Source organism: Phyllobates terribilis, unplaced genomic scaffold, assembly GCF_046119375.1.
Source record: "Phyllobates terribilis strain yellow unplaced genomic scaffold, ASM4611937v1 Scaffold_10__3_contigs__length_209671492, whole genome shotgun sequence".
Lineage (NCBI taxonomy): Eukaryota > Metazoa > Chordata > Amphibia > Anura > Dendrobatidae > Phyllobates > Phyllobates terribilis.
In genome coordinates, this window is record NW_027362770.1 from 166,436,159 (window position 1) to 166,442,661 (window position 6,503).

At 40.0% G+C, this 6,503-nt stretch overlaps 1 long non-coding RNA gene across 1 annotated transcript in view; it reads right to left on the reverse strand.

Moving 5' to 3' along the window:
- Positions 1-6,503, reverse strand: part of LOC141164206 (uncharacterized) — a 50,796-nt gene that overhangs the window by 12,507 nt on the left and 31,786 nt on the right. The gene's annotated exons all lie outside the window — the stretch shown is intronic.

Sequence of the window (6,503 nt, forward strand, 5' to 3'; positions counted from 1 at the left end):
TGATGCTTGGTACTATGATCTGCACACGGCATGTCAATTTAATTTATGTAGTGTATAGCCTTATTATTGTTGCACCATAGGGCACCACTATTTTATTCCCAGCTGGTCCTTATTCTCTTTCCACTACATTTCCTTGGGCAAATTCGCTTGAATTCAGCATGCAGATTAGGCTGGCCACCAGTTTGCTGAATTTATGTAAATTGAATCCCCAAAATTTTTTATTCGGGAGAATCAGAATTTTTCAGGAAATTCGTCACAAATTTGATTCAATGACATTTCAAAACTAGAAGTGAATATGAATTGTTATTGTATATATGTAAGGTGGGACCTCCGAAACTATTCCTCTGGTGCTCCCCTTGTGCCTCGGTATGACACTAAGTTGCAGTAACAATGATCCAACTATCCATAAAAAGGCGGTATTATGAGAAAGCAATATCATAGGAAGGCGGTATTATAAGAAAGCAGTACTATAAAAAGGCGGTATTATGAGAAGGCGGTATTATAAGAAGGCGGTATTATAAGAAAGCGGTACTATGAAAAGGCGGTATTATGAGAAGGCGGTACTATAAAAAGGCGGTATTATGAGAAGGCGGTATTATAAGAAAGTGGTACTATAAAAAGGCGGTATTATGAGAAGGCGGTATTATAAGAAAGCGGTACTATAAAAAGGCGGTATTATAAGAAGGTGGTATTATCAGAAGGCGGTATTGTAAGAAGACAGTATTATGAGAAGGCGGTATTATAAGAAAGCGGTACTATAAAAAGGCGGTATTATAAGAAGGTGGTATTATCAGAAGGCGGTATTTTAAGAAGACAGTATTATAAGAAAGCGGTATTATGAGAAGGTAGTATTATAAGAAGGCAGTATTATGAGAAGGTGGTATTATGAGAAGGCGGTATTATGAAAAGGCGGAATTATAAAAAGGCGGTATTATAAGAAGGTGGTATTATCAGAAGGCGGTATTGTAAGAAGACAGTATTATGAGAAGGCAGTATTATAAGAAGACAGTATTATAAGAAGGTGGTATTATGAGAAGGTGGTATTATGAGAAGGCGGTATTATGAAAAGGCGGAATTATAAAAAGGCGGTATTATCAGAAGGCGGTATTATAAGAAGGCGGTATTATAAGAAGGCAGTATTATAAGAAAGTGGTACTATATGAAGGCAGTATTATAAGAAGGCGGTATTATGTGAAGGCAGTATTATAAGAAGGTGGTATTATAAGAAGGCGGTACTATAAGAAGGCAGTATAAGAAGGCGGTATTATAAGAAGGCGGTACTATAAGATGGCAGTATAAGAAGGCGGTATTATAAGAAGGCGGTATTATAAGAAGATAGTATTATAAGAAGACAGTATTATAAGAAGGCGGTATTATAAGAAGACAGTATTAAGAGAAGGTGGTAGAATAAGAGGGCGGTATTATAAGAAGGTGGTATTGTAAGAAGACAGTATTATAAGAAGGCGGTATTATGAGAAGGCGGTATTATAAGAAGACAGTATTATAAGAAGGCGGTATTATGAGAAGGCAGTATTATAAGAAGGTTGTATTGTAAGAAGACAGTATTATGAGAAGGCGATATTATAAGAAGGCGGTATTATAAGAAGGTGGTATTATGAGAAGGCAGTATTATGAGAAGGCGGTATTATAAGAAGGCGGTATTATGAGAAGGCAGTATTATAAGAAGGCGGTATTATGAGAAGGCGGTATTAAAGGAAGACAGTATTATGAGAAGGAGGTATTGTAAGAAGACAGTATTATGAGAAGGCGGTATTGTAAGAAGACAGTATTATGAGAAGGCGGTATTATAAGAAGACAGTATTATGAGAAGGCGGTATAATAAGAAGTCAGTATTATAAGAAGGCGGTATTATAAGAAGACAGTATTATAAGAAGACAGTATTATAAGAAGACGGTATTATGATAATACGGTATTATAAGAAGATGGTATTATGAGAAGGTGGTATTATAAGAAGACGGTATTATGAAAAGACGGTATTATGAGAAGACAGTATTATAAGAAGACAATATTATGAGACAGCGGTATTATGAGAAGACGGTATTATGAGAAGGTGGTATTATAAGAAGATGGTATTATGAGAAGGTGGTATTATAAGAAGACGGTATTATGAGAAGACGGTATTATGAGAAGACAGTATTATAAGAAGACAATATTATGAGACAGCGGTATTATGAGAAGGTGGTATTATAAGAAGACGGTATTATGAGAAGACGGTATTATGAGAAGGCGGTATTATGAGAAGGCATTACTAATGCAGTAAGGACAGATGTAGTTACCTCACTATACATGTATCTACGTTCTATATTGTCTGGTAATGTTAGATAAATTGGTCACACACTTGTCAAAAGTTACACTAGAAAATGTATCAGGGCATTTGTGCTCTGCCCCCAGAAATGCCCTAAAACGCCCATTTTTGGCTGTGGTTATACTACGCCTTCCCCCAACCCGTCTCCGTTCAGAGACCTGTCCAGGACATTCAGGACTGTTGGTAAGTATTAGTGCTAGGACATTAGCAGTACAGCTGCTGCACAGGAACCTTCTATATAAAACTACTGAGTTGTATGAGAAGAAGCTTCCATGTGTCGCAGTATGGCTCCATACATGTCATTGGGTGCGGTATTACAGATCTGTAATATGTCTATGTGCATGATGCATTAATATTTCATAATAAATCAGTATAATGGTTCAGTCTTAGCTCCCTCCTTCTATGTGAATCTTATGATTTTCATCTAGTTCCCTGTTCTTCTACCACGTGAGGTTTCTTATGCCGCGTGCGTGCCAGCTGCCGACACCTGAGAGGTTAAATATTAGACGTGGCAAGGTGCAAGCTCCACGTGAATATTCATGCAGACTTCTGAGAGGTTCTGGGCTCACCCTGCCAGTATAAACACCAGCAGGCCTCTCCGAAGGCACAGGCCCATGTCCAATGTGTGCAGGCGCAGTTTGATACGATCAGCAGCACTGATTTTACACTGTGAGTGTGTATAGACACAACCCTTATAGGTAACTCCCAGTGGTCAATTTATTAATTTTACTCCCCTTAAATATATGGTGCCGCAAATGATTAAAATCAACATCCTTCTCTATAAGTGACTCTCCTAGTTTTACTCCCCCTAAAACACATAGTACCTGCAGGTTTTTAGTATCCAGATCCTTCTCTACAAGTGACTCTCCTAGTTTTACTCCCCCTAAAACATATAGTGCCCACAGGTTATTAGTGCCCAGATCCTTCTCTACAAGTGACTCTCCTAGTTTTACTCCCCCTAAAACATATAGTGCCCACAGGTTATTAGTGCCTAGATCCTTCTTTACAAGTGACTCTCCTAGTTTTACTCCCCCTAAAACATATAGTGCCCACAGGTTATTAGTGCCCAGATCCTTCTTTACAAGTGACTCTCCTAGTTTTACTCCCCCTAGAACATATGGTGCTGGAAGGTTTTTAGTACTCCATTCCTTCTCTACAAGTTACTCTCCTAGTTTTACTCCCCCTAGAACATATGGTGCTGGTAGGTTTTTAGTACTCAGATCCTTCTCTACAAGTGACTCTCCTAGTTTTATTCCCCCTAGAACGCATGCGGCCCCTGAGGCTCTGTTGTGCGGCCCTCGGGCCCCTGATACAATCGCGTCCAATGAGCCAGGGGTCGCGGACGTTAGCGCTTCTTTTTAACTGAATGTGCATCTGAAGACGCACATTCAATTGAAATGTATTGCAGCACAGAGACCAGCTCTCTACACTGCAATACCAACGAAAGCTGCTGGCCAATCAGAGGCCAGCAGCTGATGTCGGCGTCCCTGTGTGAACGCACATGACGTCATTGCTAAGCGCCCCGTTTGTGGAGGAGGAAGGGGACACTGTTCATCGAGGGAGCGAGGTCAGGTGAGAAGACTTTTTTATGTGTGTGTAAAGAGTGATAGAATGTGGGACACTTACCAGAAGAGGACAAGGATAGGAACATTACTATAAGATGGGACCAGGATAGGGACACTACTATAAGAAGGGACCAGGATGGGGACATTACGATAAGATGGGACAAGGGTAGGAACATTACTATAAGATGGGACCAGGATGGTGACATTACTATGAGATGGGACGAGGATGGGGACATTACTATAAGATGGGACCAGGATGGGGACATTACTATAAGATGGGACCAGGATAGGGACATTACTATAAGATGGGACCAGGATGGGAACATTACTATAAGGTGAGACCAGGATGGGGACATTACTATAAGATGGGACCAGGATGGAAACATTACTATAAGGTGGGAGCAGGATGGGGACATTACTATAAAAAGGGACCAGGATGGGGACATTTCTATAAGATGGGACCAGGATGGAAACATTACTGTAAAGTGGGAGCAGGATGGGGACGTTACTATAAGATGGGACCAGGATGGGAACATTACTATAAGGTGTGACCAGGATGGAAACATTACTATAAGAAGGGACCAGGATGGGGACATTACAATAAGAAGGGACCAGGATGGGGACATTTCTATAAGATGGGACCAGGATGGGGAAGTTACTATAAAATGGGACCAGGATGGGAACATTACTATAAGGTGGGACCAGGATGGGGACTTTACTATAAGATGGGACGAGGATGGGGACATTGCAATAAGAAGGTACCAGGATGGGGACATTTCTATAAGATAGGATCAGGATGGTAACATTACTATAAGGTGGGACCAGTATGGGGACGTTACTATAAGAAGGGACCAGGATGGGAGCATTACTGTATGTGGGACCAGGATGGGGACGTTACTATAAGATGGGACGAGGATGGGGACATTACTATTAGATGGGACCAGCATGGGGACATTACTATAAGATGGGACCAGGATGGGAATATTACTATAAGGTGGGATCAGGATGGGAACATTACTATAAGGTGGGACCAGGATGGGGACATTTCTATAACATGGTGCCAGAATGGGGATATTACTACTGGACAGGGAACATTATTACAGGCTGAGGGACATTACTACAGAACAGGGGACATTATTACAGGACGAGGGACATTATTACAAAACCAGGGACATTATTACAAGCTTGGGGATATGATAACAGGACAGAGGACACTATTACAGGCTGAGGGACATTATTACAGGACAAATGATATAATTTCAAGCTTGGGGACATTATTACAGTGTGACAGACATTATTACAGGGTTGGGGACATTATTACAGGACAGGGGACATTATTACAGGATGGGAGCCAGAATTACTGTATAAGGCTAATTTTAAAACTATATTACTGTATGGGGCCGGTTGAGAGTAAAAAAAAAAAAAAAAACATTTAAAAAAAAAAAAGGAAAATAAAGAATTGAAAAATAATGGAATAATATTTGGCCACTAAAAATGCTGCTTTATGTAAAAAAAATAAGTAAAAGAGAAGACCTGTAAAACAAAAAATAATGATCAAAAAGTCATGTAGAAAAATAACGGTATCACAGAAAACTTAATCTTCTCCCGCAAAGAACGCAGCCCTTTATATTCAAATTTTTTCAAAGTGCGGCCCATTTACCCAGCTGAGTTTGAGACCCCTCCCCTAGACCATATAGTGCCTGCAGGTTATTAGTACCCAGATCCTTTTCTACATGTGACTCTCTTAGTTTTACTCCTCCTAGAACATATGGTGCCTTCAGGTTATCAGTACCTGGATCCTTCTCTACAAGTAACTCTCCTAGTTTTATTCCTCCTAGAAAATATGGTGCCCATAGGTTATTAGTATCCAGATCCTTCACTGCAACTGACTCTCTCAGTTTTACTCGATTATTAGTACTCGGATCATTCTCTTCAAGTGACTCTCACAGTTTTACTCAATTATTAGTACTCGGATCTTTCTCTACAAGTGATTCTCCCAGTTTTACCCAATTATTAGTACCCAGATCCTTTTCTACAAGTGACTCTCCCACTTTTACTCGATTATCAGTACCCAGATCCTTCTCTACAAGTGACTCTCCTAGTTTTACTCAATTATTAGTACTCGGATCATTCTCTACAAGTGACTCTCCCAGTTTTACTTGATTATTAGTACCCAGATCCTTCTCTACAAGTGACTCGCCAAGTTTTACTCAATTATTAGTACCCAGATCCTTCTCTACAAGTGACTCTCGCAGTTTTACTCGATTATCAGTACCCAGATCCTTCTCTCCAACTGACTCTCCCAGTTTTACTCAATTATTAGTACTCGGATCATTCTCTACAAGTGACTCTCCCAGATTTATTCGATTATTAGTACCCAGATCCTTTTCCACAAGTGACTCTCCTAGTTTTACTCAATTATTAGTACTCCGATCATTCTCTACAAGTGACTCACCAAGTTTTATTCAATTATTAGTACCCAGATCCTTCTCTACAAGTGACTCTCCCAGTTTTACTCAATTATTAGTACTCGGATCATAGTCTACAAGTGACTCTCCCAGTTTTACTTGATTATTAGTACCCAGATCCTTCTCTACAAGTGACTCTCCCAG